Source organism: Balaenoptera borealis, assembly GCF_965194805.1.
Source record: "Balaenoptera borealis genome assembly, contig: HAP1_SCAFFOLD_785, whole genome shotgun sequence".
In the NCBI taxonomy this organism is placed as follows: domain Eukaryota; kingdom Metazoa; phylum Chordata; class Mammalia; order Artiodactyla; family Balaenopteridae; genus Balaenoptera; species Balaenoptera borealis.
The window spans coordinates 281,327-298,737 of record NW_028123416.1 but is presented as its reverse complement, the minus strand read 5'-3'; the positions used below and the strand labels follow the sequence as shown (position 1 = coordinate 298,737).

At 44.6% G+C, this 17,411-nt stretch overlaps 1 protein-coding gene and 1 long non-coding RNA gene across 5 annotated transcripts in view; both read left to right on the top strand.

Moving 5' to 3' along the window:
• LOC309621649 (ATP-sensitive inward rectifier potassium channel 12) overlaps positions 1 to 6,861 on the top strand; it is a 64,736-nt gene extending 57,875 nt beyond the window's left edge. For 2 of the 4 annotated variants that reach the window (XR_014240123.1, XR_014240125.1), the window contains one exon: positions 6,516 to 6,861. The gene's annotated coding sequence lies outside the window, so the exon portion shown is untranslated. The remainder of the gene's footprint in view (positions 1 to 6,515) is intronic. The other 2 variants (XR_014240124.1, XM_082409039.1) reach the window with 1 other exon arrangement.
• Positions 6,862 to 8,881: 2,020 nt separating this feature from the next.
• On the top strand, positions 8,882 to 17,080 carry LOC309621651. Its single transcript, XR_014240126.1, has 2 exons — positions 8,882 to 9,078; positions 15,308 to 17,080. It is a non-coding gene; the product is annotated as an uncharacterized lncRNA (long non-coding RNA).
• Positions 17,081 to 17,411: the final 331 nt, after the last annotated feature.

The following is a 17,411-nucleotide window of genomic DNA, read 5'->3' as shown; positions in this document are numbered from 1 at the left end:
ATACCCTTGGAATTTCGGTAGGAGTTACGCTCACTGTGTACATTGCTTTGGGAAGCATGGACATTTTAACAGTATGAATTCTTGCGTTCCATGAGCGCGGGATATTTTCCCGTTGATTTGTGTCTTCAGTTTCTTCACCAATGCCTTAAAGTTTTCAGTGTGCGGGTCTTTCACGTCCTTCGTTAAATTTATTCTAGGTATTTTGTTCTTTCTGATGGAATTGTAAATAGCTTTTGTTTGTTTTCTCCCTCTTTCTGATGGTTCATGATTAGTGTTTAGAAATGCAGTTGATTTTCTGTGTATTGATTTTGTAACTTTACTGAGTTCATTTATTATTTCTAATAGCTTTTTGGTAGAATGAGGTAGAAAACTGGAACTCGAAAATCCCACTGTTTCTATCATATTTAGGTCATCCGCAACACCAAAGACGCAGTGTCTCCTACTAGAATCTTCCCACAGTGCCTGTCAATCCCGTGTGGACTCCTATAAGGGCAGTTAGGTTCCTGACTTTGTGGGAAGTGGATCTGGGTTAAGGCTTGGCCTCTATAAGAAAGTGTGATATTTTCTCTGCCTTCCTGGTGTGGTCTTGACGTGGTGTTTTGGAAAGTTATTGACTTTGCAGTAACTCCAAACCTACAGAAACTTGTAATAGCAGAACAAGGTACTGTGTATCTGCACACTCAGATTACCCAGCCTTCCTTGCTTTACTGCTTTAGCCACTGAACACAGAATACTCCAGTGCATTTTACCCAAAACGGGGGCGCTCTTCCAGGGAACCAACACGTAACCTCCAAATGAGGAAATTATGATGGTTTCCGCATTGCGGTCCAGTCCATAGGCCCACTTCAACTTTCACCAGCTGCTCCAGCTCTAGGGCAATGTCTTTTCCCATTCTGATCCAGGTTTCTTTTTCTGGAACAATTACTGGTACTTTCCCTCATTTTCACAACCTTGGTGGATTTAAAGCACACAAGATGAGTATGATCTGGGTGGCTTTTCTGCATTGTAACATGTATCAGTACTTCATTTATTTTGTGTGTGTGTGATTAAATGTACCGGTCATTTACCATTTAAACTATTTTAAGTACACCATTCTGTGGCATTAACCACGCTCACATTGTTGTACAAATATCCTCACCATCCACATTCAGATCTTTTCAGTTTTCACCGGTGAAACTCTGTAGCCATTAAACACGAATTCCCCTCAGCCCCTGGCAACCACATTCTACTTTCTCTCTCTGAATTTGACTTTTCTGGGTACCTCATATAAGTGGAATCATATCATTTTTGTCCTTTTGTGACGGAGTTATTTCACTTATCTTAATGACTTCAAGGTTCATATATGTTGTAGCACGTGTCAGAAGTTCCTTAATTTTTAAGGCCGAATGACATTCTTTTGTGTGTATACCACATTTAGTTTATCCACTCATCCATCAATGGACACTTGGATTGCTTCCACCTTTTGCTATTGTGATTAATGCTGCTGTGAGTATAGGTGTACCCGTATCTCTTCCAATCCCTGCTTTTAGTCTTTTGGGTATATACCCTGATGTGGAATTGATGGATCATATGTTAATTCTGTGTTTACCTTTTTGAGGAGCTGCCACACTATCTTCCACAGGGGCTGCACCATTTCACTTTATTCCTTTCACGGCAGAATAACATGGCGGTTTATGGATCAACCCCATTATGTTTATCCATTTACCCACTGGTGGACGTTTGCATTGTTCCTTCCTTTTGGCTCTTGTGAACAGTGCGGCTATCAATATATATGTACACCTGTTTTCAGTTCTTTGGGGTCTCTATCTAGAAGTGGAGGTGTTGCACTATATGGTAATTGTACATTCATATTGTAAACATAGGTTGCACCCTTTTCCATTGCCACAAGCCATGTTTAAAGGTTCCAATTTCTCTGCATTGTTGGCAACATTTGTTATTTTTAATTCTCTTGATTATAACCATTTTAGAGTGTGCGAAGGAGTTATTGCGTTGCGGTTTTAATTTGCATTTCCCTCCTGTCTTGTCATCGGCTTGTTGACCATTTTCATGTCTTGTGCAAAGAAGGGTCTATTTAAGTCCTTTGTCCATATTTAAAATTGGGTTGTTTGTTTTCGTTGATGAGTTATGAGAGTTCTTGATATACACTGGATAAATAAAGACTCATCAGATATATAATGTGGAAATATTTTCTTCCATTATGTGGGCTGTCTTTTTACTTTCTGTATTGCATCTGGTCATTGTCAAGCCACTGAGAGAGGCTTGACAGACAGGGCTGTGAGGGACAATTATGTTTGACTTGGCCAACATGTCAAATCGACTTGGCCGACACGTCACATTTCCTTCAAGCCTCCAGATCTGTGAGATAATAAATTTCTATTGCATATAGCTGCTCAGTGTGTGATATTTCATATGGCAGCCCTAGAAAATAATAAAGATTTTGGTATCAGGAAGAGGAAGGCCCTTAACACTTACCTACACATGTGGAAATATTTTTAGATTTGGGTAATGAAAAGAGGCTGGTGTTGGTGTGCTTAATAGGAAAAGCTCAGATAGACTGGAAGACCTGTTGGTAGAAAATGTAGATTGATGGAAATTATGGTGAGGGATCAGAAATGAAAGAGGAAAGCTGAGAGAAAGCTTCTGTAATCTTAGAAATATATATACAAGCATAAACAAATGAATGTTGGTGATATCTCAGATGGAAATGGAGAACATGCCACTGAAAACATGTGGAAAGGTGAATCTTGTAATGAAGTGGCAGAAAACTTTTCTGAATAGTATTAGGTTGCGTGTACAAATTAGAACTTGAGGGTGATGATTTTGGATGTTTAGCTGTAGAGATTTCTAAGCAAAGTATTGAAGGAGGTATGGCCTGATTTCTTCTTCTTTTTTTTTTTTTTAATAAATTTATTTATTTATTTATTTATTTATTTATTTATTTATTTATTTATTTTTGGCTGCATTGGGTCTTCGTTGCTGTGCACGGGCTTCCTCTAGTTGTGGTGAGCAGGACCTACTCTTTGTTGTGGTGCACGGGCTTCCCATTGCGGTGGCTTCTGTTGTTGCAGAGCACAGGCTCTAGGCACGTGGGCTGCAGTAGTTGTGGCTCGCGGGCTCTAGAGTGCAGGCTCTAGTTGTGGCACACGGGCTTAGTTGCTCCGCGGCATTTGGGATCTTCCCGGACCAGGGCTCGAACCCGTGTCCCCTGCATTGGCAGGTGGATTCTTAACCACTGCGCCACCAGGGAAGTCCCTGATTTCTTCTTGATGCTTGCAGTTATGAGAAGAGAAAGTAAACTGAAGAGAAAATTGTTAAGAAAAGCAGAAAGAAATCCTGAAGTTTTGGAAACATCTCAGTCTATCCAGATAACCTGCTTTTGAAATAGAGCCAAGGGTGTGCCTGGAAAAACTTTTGCTAAAGGGTTGATGCATGTGATTCATACAGTCAACCATCTCAGCAGAACCAGGAATAGCTATGTGGTCATACAGGAAAGGCCTGTGGAGGATCCTCTTGTCTGAAGACCTGAATCTCATGAATTGCATAGAAGGCCAAGAAGGGTTTTGAGAGTCTGACAGTAGCAGACACAATGCTGCTCTGGACTGAAATAACCAAATCGGATGAAGTAGAGAAAGATTGATTTGAGGACAGGGACAGACGGAGTGGCTCGCTTGGTTGCTACTGCCACCAGGTGTTCAGAGGGCACAGGCTGAGGTACCAGGGTCACAGACAGGTGGGCCCAGAGGACAGAGCATGCAGATGAAAGGGAGCAAAATTTGCCACCCCAGTGTGTCTCATTATCTTGAGGATTAAATTAAGGTCATTCTTTTTAAGAACAGAAGAGTCAGGAAGAAATTTTGACCTCCCCCTTAGCTACCTATAGAATTTAGATAGAGGACCTGTTACCAAAATAGAGCTGTCAGCAGAAATATGTGCAGAAAACATGGGCTAGGTGTGGTGGTGTGGGGGCCAGGAGACTCAGCAGGGCCTATAGATCAGAGTCCACTCTGTGTCCCATTGTCTCCACTGGCCCAGCAAATATTTATTTATCAAACATCTGCTTTTCCATTTTCATGTGAATTGCCTTCTTCCCCTTTGAAGTCCCAAACCACTAACCCCAACCTCCTCTTTTGTCTTTAGCTTAAGATGATATTTAAGGTGAGTTACTCAGGTTTCCTGGGTCTCTCCCATGTATACATATTATTAAGTGTTTATTGGAATTTTTCCTTTTAATCTGTCTCATGTCAATTTAATTTTTAGACCAGCCAGAAGGACCTGGAAACGTAGAGGGAAATTTCTTCCTCCTTGATAGAGCCAGTACATTTTTTTTCTTATCTTAAAATCCAATAGAATTTGCTCTGTTTCTTTCTGACTTGCTTGACACCTTGTTTACATCATTTTGCTTTTTTACTTTGGGAATGGGAAACTCTATCCTATGCCTGCCCCACCAGTGTAATTTGAAAGCAAAGAACTTGGGTTAAAGAACAACAAATTGTAAATCTTATAAAAATAGGAAGTGAGACTTTATTCAATACTACTGCAACACGAGGCAGACTGGACTAAACTCCAAATACAACAGGGACAAGTGGGGATTTATACCAACTGGCAGAGTGATGAGATGGAAACTCACTTACAGGAGGTAACAGAGGTCAGAGGATCTTCTTAAACCGGCCTAAGAGGTTCTTGCTAAATGCAGTCAAGGTCTTGTATCTCAAAGGTGGAAGATCAGGAATTTGATCACATGTCAAGGGTGGAGAAATTCTCAGTAAATTGACTTAGCAGGAGTCTCACTAAAGGCAGGCCAAGGTTGAGGTCTCCTCAAGAAGAGAGCTCAGAGGAGCCTCACTAAAGTTCGATCAAGGATGGAGTCTTTGTCCATCCACCTTTCTGGCTCAAGGTAAGAAGAGGCATTCTTCTTTCCTCTGTACAATAGAAGTCCATTTCTTGTTCAGTGGTCTTTTGATTGTTAAGGGCCTCCTGCACTGTGTGTTGAGAGTTTATAGTAGAGGATATTGTTTGTATGGTGTGAGCCTTTAAACCTGCAATAAGGGGGATTATCAAGAGAGTAAAATAAAAGCAAAGATTAATGGTTGAGGCAGACTGAAATGACAATTTCTGAGTCCAGAGTGCAGCTAATCAAGAAAATTTCTAGACATTTGGCACAAAATATCTTTAGATGGTGGAGTGACAACATCAGTGCCAGTCTGATGGATTTCTTGGATGGATTTACTGAATGTTCCAGGTGGTGGCATAGACATCAGAGAGATTTTGATAAGATTGTCTACAGTCATGGTATTTCCTGGAGCAGAGACTAAAAGGTGCAGAAATTAGGTGAACTTCCTGAGGGGCCTACACAGCAGCAGCTCCAGGCACCAAGATTATTTGCATACCATCTTCTGAAGTTTCTTTGAAGTTTTTGTCAAGTTGTCCTGCATCAGCTCACACGGCTTCATTAGGTACCAGGTCGGGGGGCAGTGGGAAGATCAGCTATAGACAACTTAGAGTCACAGTGAGGATCTGGGTAGTCACGTTTTGGTTCTTCATGATGTGAATTCTGGAGGGTGGGATAAAATTCGGAACATTACTTTGGAGAGACGTAGCCAGATAGTGAAGGAAGCTACAAGAGGTGAGAATTTGTTAAGGACCAACTAAATATGAGAAATGGCAGGATCAAGACAAATTTACAGGTAGATAAATACCTTCTAAGAAAATTATCTGGGCTAGAATCTGATAACCCAAAAGGATTGGCTGTAGTTTTCTACTGAAACATAGAATTTCTCCATATAGTCACCCTACTTGTGATCAAACCTTAACAAAGTAAGGTTATCCTTTTTTACAAAATTCATCTGTTCTAATTAGATTTGCCTGATATTCACACATGTTCAGCAAGAATGATTACTGACCACATGAACATTTTAGTTTGTTTTGGTTGAATTTTTCATAAGGAATCTCAGGTTGTAGTCTTAAAAGCCTCTTGAGGTTTGGAAGACATGCCAAGAACTTACCACCAGACCTCATATGCAGTAGCTATAGATTTGGGTGAATTCCTCTCTTCTCTCATTATTATCTCTTCTATAAAATATTCTAAGGTTCCTGGTCCTATCAAGAAGTGCCTTTCCTTACTTTCCTGTAAGGCTGGGTACCACATGAGCCAGGATGCAGGCCAGTTACCCTGAGATGTCTTTGTAACCATTGGCAATAAAAATCAACCTTAGTGTCTTGAACTCTCAGGACACATCTGATTTTATACACATCACTCTAAAATATGACAGTCCAGTCAAAGCCTTGGTTACATGGCCAATATTTCCAAGTATGTTCTGTTATAAGGAGGGTAGATTCTGAATAAACCCATGCAAAAAATCAAATTCTGGCAAAAGTGGAGCATTACGAACTTGGAAGACATTTTAACAGTTTCTTATGGAGTTAAACATACACCTACCATGTGATTGAGGAGTGGGCTACAAAGTACTTACCCAACTGATTTAAAATTTTATGTTTGGACTTTTCTGGTGGCACAGTGGTTAAGAATCTGCCTGTCAATGCAGGGGACACGGGTTTGAGCCCTGGGCCGGGAGGATCCCACGTGCTGCGAAGCAACTAAGCCTGTGCGCCACAGCTACTGAGCCTGCGCTCTAGAGCCCGCGTGCCACAACTGCTGAGCCCGCGTGTCACAACTGCTGAAGCCTGCGTGCCTAGAGCCCGTGCTCCGCAACAAGAGAAGCCACTGCAATGAGAAGCCCACGCACCGCAACGAGGAGTAGCCCTCACTCGCCTCAACTAGAGAAAGCCTGCACACAGCAACGAAGACCCATCGTAGCCAATAAATAAATAAATAAATAAAATGAAATTTTATGTTCACACAAATGCCTTCATGGGAATGCTTATATCAGCTTTATTTATTTGAACCATTTTCTAGTCTCTGAATTTTGCTCCTATGGTGATTTGTTTATGGAAAATTTCCAAAATAATTAGTGAATACTCATATCTATTGTGTAATTTCAATTACATAAACTCATTTTCTGAGGCACCTTCAACCTAAACATCTCTGTCACCTCCTCAGCCCCAGCACAGCCAACCTCTCCCTCGGGGTTTCTGACATACTCAGGAGGAGGTTTATCGCACTATGTGTCTTGCACAGTAATAGCACATGACTGTGACCTCAGATCTCAGACTGCTTAGCTCCATGTAGGCTGTGGATGTGTCCACACTCATGGTGATTGCCCTGGAACTTCTGGCCATACCTTGTTTCACCATCTTTGGGGTCAATATGTGCCATTCACTAAAGCCCTTGTCCAGAGGCCTTTTGAACCAAGCGCATAAAGCAGCTGGTGAAGGTGTGTCTGAAAGCCTTGCAGGAGACATTCACTGATGCCTTGGGCTTCTTTGCCTTAGTGCCAGACTGCAGCAGCTGGATGTGGGAGTGGACACCTGTGGAGAGGGGTCAGGAGTGGATGAAATCCACTTGACTTGTCCTGATTTCCTCCCCAGCCCAGGGACTGGGAAGTTCCTTACATGTAGCCATTGCCACCAGGAAGAGGATCCTCCCGGTCCAGTCTGTGGCGAGGACTATGAGACTTCCGTAGAGGACGCTGTATGGTTGTTGGATGATGCTCTTAGGGCAAGACATACCCATATTTAACCTAGGATATCTCAACTTATTTGCCCATTGACGAGGCAGAATATTTCATATTCAGTGCCTGTCTAGCCAGGAAAAGATGGACATCCCATGGACCACGCTCAGTGGGATGCCAAAGGCCCAAGTCCTAATCCTTGTCTGAGAATATGTGTCCCCCATCACATCCTTGACCTCTGTGCAGACAGAGTTCTTCAAACTGAGAAAGAAGCCCCACACAACATGCCCCTCTTTTTGAGCCCACCTTTGAATGACAGGGAAACAACCTGAACATGTTCTGAGCTTTGATAACTAAATGTTACTCCTAGGGTCAGACTGTCTCCCCAAACTCTGCAACCATTGGATTAAAAAAATCCTGTTTTCCACTTCTAAGAATTAGGATATCTAGAAGGCCTACACATTTACCTGTTAAACACAGTTCTCATTGCCTCATTGAGTTGGGTATGTGTTCCCAATAGAATCCAATATTAATCACACAGGAGTAAGCAGTCCTTAACAACTCTTAATTAAGGTTTGTTTTAGCTGAAAAGAGAAGACTCAGTGCCTGAGAGGAAACCACTCCCCAGTTCCTTCTGCATCTTCTCCTGGGGCTGCAATCCTGTGCTGGGTGGGTCCTGAGCACCCCCAGTACCACCCTGCAGGGAAGGGTCCTGCCTGGTCTCACATTGTATCTACCTCAGTATCTCTAGTCCAGTATTCAATGGCTGTGCCCTGCCTTCAGAATCCTTTTACAGTGACACCATATTCTTTCTACATCATCTCTTGAAATAGTGAATCGGCCTTACTAAACCCACATACTTTACAGGGAGACCCCAAGCAAGGATTTTATGAAACCACAAGGGAGCCCTTTCCCTGGAGGTGCCAGATGCATTGATGCAGTTGACAGTCATGTGAGTCCAGAGTCTATCAGGGGCTTTGGGGGTTCCTCTCATTTCTTTTGGGCTCCTCTGGTTTAATATTCTGTCAGAGAACACCTGCACATAGAAGCCATGGATCTCAATGCACACATAACATCTAATATTCCAATAATACAGACACACACACACACACACACACACACACAGTGGCTAATTATCATAGTAATGTACTTGAAATTTCTTCTTTTCTATACCTAGCACATGGGCAGTGCCCTCCGTGCCCTGACATACACTGACCCTAGGCTTGAGTGTGTGACTTGCTTTGACAAACAAAAGCAAACACAGTAAAGTGGAGACGAGTGTGCAAGCACGTTGGGTTTGCCTGTTCTTGAAGAATCTGGACACTGCAGTTGCCCCATGGGAAGGGTACAGGCTTGCCCCACATTGTCAGAAGTGGGGCACAGTCACAACATTTCTCACTCATAGTGCCTGCACCTGAGGGACCCCAGAGACCCCACCTGCAGGAAGGAAGACCTGAGAAGTCTGAGGAGGAAGAGGAGGATGAGGCAGCATTGTTGTCAACTGACTCAGGTGACGCTGTTCTACTGGGTCACCAGGTGGGTGGGGCAGTAGCAGGAAGATGAGCTGGGTCAGCTCCATGAGGGATGCCCTGGCCTTTGCAGGGCACCTCGTCACCAGAAGTTTCTCCGTCCTCGGGCTCAATCCTGCTGGTCATCTTTCCTCTTGACCGCCTGCCCTGTGGACCTAGGACCCCAGCATCTGAGAGGTAGATAGACCCACTGCTTAATCACCCACAACTGCGCCAACTGTGGGAAACCTGCGTCGTCTTCTACGTCTGGTGGAACCCGGATTGTGATTACACCTGGATCCACCAAAAACTCCTGGAGGAGGAGGGAAACTTTGTCATAGAACACTAAGGAAAGAGAGAAAAACAGCCTGAGGCTGATGAGTGAGGATCCTGAGTTTGGTCTGTAAGCTGCAGGTGTCAGAGGCTTCGACCTGATCTCCTTTTCTGGACTTTGTCTCACTGTGGTCTCTGGGCATCCCTCAGTTCTCCTCCTTGGAGAGTCTGCGTCTTGTAGCACTTGTTACAGCTTTCATCCACTAGTGTTATCCTGGAGCCTCATTACTGTGGTAGCCGTCTGGGGGAGAGGGGTCTTATATATTCTTATGATTAAATCTCAGTGAGGCAGTTATCCCGTGTCTCTAATCTGTGATTCTCACAGGGTTTCCACAGTAGTGTCAGGGTGGGACTTGTTCCCTTCTGATTACCCACCTGATTCACAAAAAATTATGACCAGGGAGCTTGACATTATTAGTTGCACAAAAATGTTTCCTAATTTTAGGGAGAAAGAAAATAGAGATATGTGACTCATGAATACTTAAAAAACTTAAAAGAAAGGCATTTCATAAATATAAACAGTATCAGAAATTCTCTTTCAAAAAGAAAATGAAACATTATGCATCTGTTATTTTTTTAACTTGTCAAAGTATGTTTTCTGCTAAAATATACGTAAAAACCTGTGTGTGTATGTGTGTGTGTGTTAAAATGTAGCCAGATTTGTTTTCATCAGGTATGGTGAGACACACAGACGTGGAAGTGATTGTCAGTTTACACTCACAGACCCCTAGAAACAGGGGGCACACACCACACAGGGGCCACTCAGGGAGGCACTGGGGTTGGTCAGGAGACAGAAGAGGGGGCAGGACATGCACCAGAGACCTGATTGGGGTTTTGGGATGGATGAGGCAGGGTAGGTATGCTGAGTAAAATTAGCACTGGATAACTTGAATAATTTTGTCAGGCTCTTGGGCATGTGTGGTCCCTGGTTGTCAGAGACCTGGCCCTGGGGTGACCCAGGTCAGGAGGAATATGGAAAGGTGTGTGAGAGCTTGTAAGAGAGATAGAAAATAGAGATGTGCTCTGGATTGGTGGCTTGTACATCAGAGGTACACCTACAGGAAGGTGTCTGATATCTGCAGGAATTTGCAGCCCAGGAAGGGGCAGTCTGTGCAAGATCAAGGCCCCCCATATCAGAACATTGAGAATACAGAAATAGGAAAATATAGTTGCTTCAATTGTCCCTGTGGTGCTCTGGCTTCAAATTAAGGGAACTTTGGGTGAGTGACTTTCAGAGAATATGGCAGAAGTCACTCTAAATGGAATAAAACATTTTACTGTGAGAATAGGAAGAACAAACACAAGTAAAAGTATGAAGATTCCTTGTAAACTGGCTCGTCACCAAGTCCCCACTTGTATGGCATTAGCCAGGAAAACAGATTTGAAGTTTTGGGGCTCTCTAAAAATACCTGGGCGGAGTTGTGAAGAGTATTAGAATATGCTCAGGTCAAGGAGACAGGTCCAGAAGTTACGCCCTTTGAGAGTATGAACTGTAAGTAAGTTTATGCAAAGACAGTAGTATTTGTGTATAGCCAAGGCTGTAGTAGGAGCGGGTGGTCCTACTCCATAGGGGTCAAGGTGTTGACTGAAAGGAGGCCGGTGCTTCCTGGAGACAACATTTATGTACATTATTTTCTTTCCTTTTTAAACTTCTGCTCCCTGCATTCATTCATTCATTCATTCATTTATTTATTTATATTTTTGGCTGCATTGGGTCTTCGTTGCAGCGAGCGGGGGCTACTCTTTGCCGCGGTGCGCAGGCTTCTCATTGCGGTGGCTTCTCTTGTTGCAGAGCACGGGCTCTAGGTGCGCAGGCTTCAGTAGTTGTGGCTCGTGGGCTCTAGAGTGCAGCCTCATCCGTTATTTTCTTTAAATTAAGACTTTACTTTTTTGAGAGCAGTTTTAGGTTTACAGCATAATGGGGGGGGGCAGTACAGAGCTATCCCATATACGTACTGACCCCCCACATGCACAGCCTCCGCCATCATCAGTACCCTCAGATGGCACATTTGTTACAGCTGATAAACTGTCATGACACATGGCAATTACCCAAAGTCCATAGCTTACCTTAGGGTTCACCCTTGTACATTTCACGGGACTTTACAAATGTATGACGTGTGTCCAGTATTAAGGAATCATGAGGAGTATTTCTCTGCCCTAAAAGTCCTCTGACTTCACCTGTTCATCCATCTTCCTCTTCCCGAACTCCACACAATCACTGATCTTTTTACTGTCTCCATAGTTTTGTGTTTTCCAGAATATCACAAAGTTAAAAGCATACAATATGAAGCCTTTTCGGATTGGCTTCTTTTACTTAGTAATATGCATGCCTCTTCCATGTCTTTTCAATCTTTTATTGCCAGATAATATTCTATTGTTTGGATGCACCACAGTTTATTTATCTGTTCACTTACTGTAGGACATCTTGGTTGCTTCCAAGTTTTGTCAACCATGAATAAAGCTGATATAAACATTTGTGTGCAGGTTGTCACGTGGACCTATGTTTTCTATGTCTTTGGGTAAATACCAAGGTGTATGATTGCTGGGTCATATGGTAAGAGCATGTTTCCTTTCATAGAAACTGCTGAAATGTCTCCCAAAGTGGATGCACCGTCTTGCGTTACAACAAGCGGTGAATGAGTTCCTTTCCTTCTACAGCCGTGCTGGCATGTGGCGGGTAATTGCGATGTGTCATGACAGTTTATCAGCCTTGCCGGCATGTAGCGTGGTCCATGTTCCAGATTTTGGCTGTTTGAATAACTGTGTATAGTCATCACATCATGGTTTTACTTTGTATTTCCCTGATCACATGTGAAGCAGAGCTTCTTCTCATATGCTCATTTGCTACCTGTTTATCTCCGTTGGTGAAGTTTCTATTCAGGTCTTTGGCCCCTTTTTTTTAAAAAAATAAATTTATTTATTTTTTAAATTTTTGGCTGTGTTGGGTCTTTGTTGCTGTGCGCGGGCTTTCTCTGGTTGCGGTGAGGGGGGCTACTCTTCGATGCAGTGCGCAGGCTTCTCATTGCAGTGGCTTCTCTTGTTGCAGAGCACAGGCTCTGGGCGTATGGGCTTCAGTAGTTGTGGCACACGGGCTCAGTAGTTGTGGCACGCGAGCTCTAGAGCGCAGGCTTAGTAGTTGTGGCGCAGGGGCTTAGTTGCTCCGCGGCACCAGGGCTTGAACCCGTGTCCCCTGCATTGGCAGGTGGATTCTTAACCACTGCGCCACCAGGGAAGTCCCTTTGGCCCATTTTTTAATCAGGTTTTCTGTTTTCATGTTGTTGAGTTTCAAGTGTTCTTTGTATAATTGGGTAACAGTATTTTACCAGATGAATCTGTTACAAATAATTTATCCTAGGCTGTGGCTTGTATTCTCATTGTCTTGACATTGTCTTCCACAGAGCAGAAGTTTTAAAATTTAATAGAATCCAGCTTATCAAAGATTTATTTTATGGATCCTAAAAAGTCATCATTCATTCTACCCCAAATCATCTAGTTTTTCTCCTGTGTTATCTCCTGGAGGTTTCAGAGTTTTGAATTTTACATTCAACTCTGTGAACCATTTTCAGTAAAGTTCTGTGAAGACTATAAGGTCTTTGCCAAGACCTATGCACTTTTTTGCATGTGGATATCCAGTTGTTCCATTTGCTAAAAAGCCCCATTAATTTTCGGAATGGCACAGATAGGAGTAATCTCTTCCAGACTTTGCTTTAATCTTGGGAAAACGGGGGTGTACATTTCGGCAGAGAGCAAGGATTATACCAGGATTGTGGTCTAAGCAGAGGGTGAGCCCAGACACATAATAGAAATACCAATATCAAAAGAAGAAAGGCAGTAAAAGTTATGTGTTCATCATTTGTGTTTTAAGAGGGACCATCCACAGGCTTTACTGGGGCTCAGGATTTAGCATCCAGGATGAAGTCATCACCAATGGGAAGGTCTTGAGTTGGACGGGTATCATCTGGGATGTGGACTGGAGAACCTCCAAGTGAGTTCCTGCTGCAGTGGATGTGGGTCTCAGCATTTGCCATGTTGTCTGAAGTAATGTCTCTGTGGCAGAGTGGGCTTCCAATTATAATTTAATGAAAACAACTAGACCATTACTAATTAGATCAGCCATCATCAGGATGATGTGAGCTGTGCCTGACCAGTCTCTGTTATTGTTGTTGTTTGCGGGCATATAGGGTCCTGTATCAAATGAGCCACCTGCCCTGTAGGACAGGTTATGGTTAGTGCTTCCAGGAGAGTATGTGCCCTAGATCTGGTGTCCAACCCTTTTGGTATGGGGGAAAGATAGTAAAATATATTAAAAAATAAATCAAGCCATGGGGAAAGGGAGAGAAACATTCAGGGGATTATGTGCCAGACTGGAATTTGGAAAGGAATTATTTGAGAAGAGCATTATGTTTCTAATAGCAAACATCTGTCTAGGACCTATCAGGGACATGATGGTTCTACTGAATGATATTCCAAGACCCTACATTGTGTGTATTGAAAATGAAATGTGTAGTTTAGTTACTATTAGTAAAGTCTATAACTCCAAAGGAAATAAGTAGTGCTCTAGTAAGGCATTGTAGGTCTTAGCATACATGGAAATATGTGTCATTTTGATTTACGTTTTAGGTATCTTTGAGGCAAGAGATTCCCAGATACTTTTACACCAAAGGGGACAGTTTTTGGACAGTGGCCCAGTAGTTTATTCTAAATGAGAAGATGGGGTTATTTGTTGTCCAGGGTATCCACTGCTAAGGCCACTGCCCCTGCCCTGTCCCTGGGACTTGACCTCGTGCTCCTGAGTCCAGAGCACTCCTTGGTGTCCCGATTACACCCTGCAGCCCAGCCCCTCCTGTCTCCCTGCAGGGAGGTTTGTGTCTGGGCTCACACTGATCTCCGTTTATTGTGTCTCTTACACAGTAATGCATGGTCCTGTCCACGGCTCTCAGGCTGTCCATTTGCAGATACAGCATGTTCCTGGCATTGTCTCTGGAGATCACAAGTCAGCCCTTCACAGAGTCTGCGTAGCTAGTGCTACCAGTACCAGTATTCATGGATGAGACCCACTCCAGCCCCTTCCCTGGAGGCTGGCACACCCAGCTCATCCAGTAGCTACTGAAGGTGACGCCAGAGGCTGCACAGGAGAGTGTCAGAGACCCCTCAGGCTACACCAAGCCTCCCCCAGACTCCACCAGCTGGACCTCTGCAAACACAGAGACATCCTGGTCAGGAGACTGTCACACGTCCACTGATTCCCTCACTCATATCCCCTCACATCCTCAGTATCTCTTGTTCTCCATCAGTTACCTTGTAAAACAGCAACAAAGGCAAAGCAGCTCAGCCCGGACTCCATGGTGAGTTGTCTGTATTCAGTCCTTGCACAGCTGATGCCGAGGCAGGACCGTAACAGTGAGGTGTGGGGGTCCTCTGAAGGACGACTTGGGCTCGAAGATGCCCCAGCTGGTCCCTCCTTGGACTGAAGGACACTTGATGTCCCATCCGATCTTACTTCTCTCTCTATCACTCAGGGTCAGAGCTGCATCAGCACTGACATCACTCAGCATCACAAACATACTTTCCTAAAAACAAATTCCATGCAAATGGAATCCATTTTCGATGACCGCTTTTTAGGTGACCTGAAATAACTGAAAAAATACCTTAGCATAGTTATTGATAATATGAACCTGCTTCTTTAGGCAAATATAAAATATAAAATAACAACGGCAATGGTCAGTTTTATGTGTCAGCTAGCCTGGGCTCCCTCTCCAGTTATTCTGGAGATCAATCCCTAATCCAGGTGTTACCCCGAAGCTATTTTGTAGATGCTGTTAAATTCTATCATCATTTTACTCTAATCTAGCAATATTATCCTAGATAACCTGGTTGGGCTTGATTCAATCACAACAGACCTGAAGAAGATGCAGTTCCACAGTGGACAGCAGCTTCATCTACTACTCGAGATTTCCAGCCTGGCCTTCCTGACGTCTGGCCCCATGAAGGTTGTATGTCTCCAACCGGCCACACAGCCTCCATCCTCCAGAGCTCGCAGCACAGCGGGGTGTCCATCAGGCTCTGCTGGAAGCCACAGGTCAGGGTGGTGACCCCACAATAGTTTGATCAGGACAAGTTCAAACTCCACATCCCGTTGTGTCTAAACAAACATCACTCCCTTGAGTACTTATGTCCACTTACCTTCCCCAGTGAGTGCACGTGCAGAGGACAGCAGGCACATCCTGGTCCACAGCAAGTCTAAAAGTCCCATCACACCTTCCCAGGTGCCTGCAGGAGCCACAGCCTGGGCCACACCTGAGCTCCAGGTAAAGGGTCTGCCCCTGGGGTTTAGACCACAGAAGGGGCATGACCCCTTTTCAGAGAGTGGAAGGAGAAAGGGTTTGGGGACAAAAAGATGAAGGAGAAAGAAAGCTGATTCACAGAAGAGACAGCCTGATCAGTGGTCACTGTACAGCGTTGAGTCTGGTGAGAGGAGGGTTAGATTTAAAATCCATCAGCTTCTCTCAGGGACTGGCCCAGCCTTAGGCTCCATCTGGCTGGGACCGGGACAGCAAAGACTGTCCTTGTGTAGGATTTCTGTTGAGGTTTGCTCTTCCAGTATGATGGGAAACCAGCAACCAGCTCCCTCAGGCTCCCTCACATCCCTGCTCCTGGTGACCATCAGCAGTCATTACTGGCTCTGTAGGTGGGACTCTGCATTGGTGCACGTGAGACTGTATGCTCGTGTTAGAGCAGAAGTTTCTAATCAGAAATCTGTAGTTGACAAACAATTACAAATGTAGAGAGGGTCTACGAGAAATGGTGAGACGCAGAGGGAACCACAGGCTCTGGCAGGAAACCTCTACCTTCATCCGCACCTGCTCGTGTGGCTGGTCTCTGTGCTCAGTGGGTCCTGAGCATCCCCTGGTGGCCTCAGTCCTGCCTCATGGTCCTCAGTGAAACCTGCAGCCCAGCCCCTCCTGTCTCCCTGCAGGGAAGTTTCTGTCTGGGCTCACCCTGACCTCCCCTCCCTGTGTCCCTCAAACAGTCCACAGCCATGCCCTGGGTGGTCGCAGAGCTCAGCTGCAGGGAGAACTGGCTCCTGGACGTGTCTCTGGAGATGGGGAGTTAACTCCTAGGGGCTGGGGCTGGGGCTGAGTCGTCATTCTAGCATATTCCTGATGACCAGTGCAGCCCCTACCCCAAGGGCTGATGGATCCCAGCTCCAGCAATAACCACTGGTTGGGATGAGGAATCCAGAGACAGCACAGGTGAGGGAGAGGGTCTGCAAGGTGTAGTCCTGGGCCCAACTCCTGTACCTGCACCTGGGACAGGACACCTGGGCACAAGGAGAATCAGTCGCCGTCAGTCACCTGTGGCCACAACCATCCCCGCAGACCCGTGTCTGACACCTGCGACCCTCACTTTGGGGAGGTGTCACCAGGCGGAGGAGAAGAACCCACAGCCTCCTCTTCCTCCGGACCACAGCTCTGCCTTCCCCAGAGACCTCAGCCCTGTCTGCGGAGGGAGCTGTGAGCTCCCGCAGCCCAGGGGTGGACTTTACCCTCGAGCTTGAAGAGGAATTTTCATATTGGAAGCCTTGTCCTTAGAAGTGGGGAGGGACTGAAGAACTCCTTTTCTGTTATTTCTTATTATTGCTAACCAACATATAATCATTCTCCCCACTTTCTAAGGACTCAGATTGTTTTCTATCCATAATGGCCCTTTTCTCCTTTTTTTTCAGTTAGTTTTTGCAGGTGTTAAGTGGAAGAAATAGTCCTACTCTATTTTCTGATGTTTGAGAGCTGGCACCTTAAAGTTCACTCCTCTCTTCTTCCTCTGCCCACTGCTGGGAAATTTGGTAAGAAGCACAGCTTCTCCCTCCTTCGATGCAGGTGGGAGATCAAAACCACATGAGCCCCGCCCGTGAGCACAACACTTACCCTCCCACACCCAGGAACCACATTAAAAACCCTAATCCGTCTCCATTGCTGGTGCTATCAAACCATTTCTGATGTGC